Raw genomic sequence first — 925 nt, 5'->3', positions numbered from 1 at the left:
TGACCCCGTGGGAGCCTCGAGTCACAGTCCCGACACACGGACACTTTCCCACAGAACATGGGGAAGTAAGGAGCTCGTTGGGTTGAGTTTGGTCAGAGTTTTACAGCGCAAGAAACTCCATTCAAAGGTCATGTAAGCGCGCGGGACACAAGTTGGTTGTTATCACATTTTACATTTTCATGGGGTTTTTTTCCATTGTTTTTATTATTTTTATTTTTTTTAGGTAAGTGTGTTTTACGGCGCTCTTAACTGCATAAGGTCATGTGAGCGCGAGGAGTACAGGTACGTTGTTTTCACATTCAATATTTTCATGCTGTTGTTCCTTTTTTGTTGCTGTTTTTTTTTTGTAAGTGTTTTACGGCGCTCTCTCATTTAACATTTTCATGAGATTCTTTTTTTTTCTTTTTTTTTGGTAAGTGTGTTTTACAGCGCTCTCAACTGCATAAAGTCATAATATGAGCTCTCGGGACACATTAGATGTTTTCAATTAGGTAGGAATTTATTCTGAATTTTGCCCGGGTGGTGGCCAAAGCCTACTCTTACCTATTTTGGGACCATCAAGGAATCTTTAATGTAAGCAACTTGCACACGGGGCCTCCGAGATTTTTTAAAATCTTTATCCAAAATGGCTAGGTGTTCGATCTTACCTACCCTAAGATCAGAGGTGTGGCTGAAAGACAGCAGTAAGAAAGAGCCAGGAGTAGCAATAAAAAGAGTCAGGAGCCCAGAGGAAGGGATAAGTGAGGTGGACAAAAGGTGGAGATGAAAGCAGAAGACAGAAAATTATGTTCAGAGAACACGAAAGAAGGTGAGAAAAGAGACACATGTCAGAGAAGAAAATTTGGCGTCGCTGTCAGCTTTCGAAGCCGGGATTTATTGAATGATTGAATGAGAAGCGAACACCTTACCTCTAGACCATGAGAGC

General features: G+C 41.3%; 1 protein-coding gene across 1 annotated transcript in view; it reads right to left on the bottom strand.

Moving 5' to 3' along the window:
- LOC106011083 (integumentary mucin C.1) overlaps positions 1-925 on the bottom strand; it is a gene marked incomplete in the record, with an annotated part of 21,220 nt that overhangs the window by 18,010 nt on the left and 2,285 nt on the right.

Source organism: Aplysia californica, unplaced genomic scaffold (genome assembly GCF_000002075.1).
Source record: "Aplysia californica isolate F4 #8 unplaced genomic scaffold, AplCal3.0 scaffold00052, whole genome shotgun sequence".
Classification (NCBI taxonomy): Eukaryota; Metazoa; Mollusca; class Gastropoda; order Aplysiida; family Aplysiidae; genus Aplysia; species Aplysia californica.
Note: the sequence above shows the minus strand (reverse complement) of the source record. Positions and strands in the feature narration are given on the sequence as shown.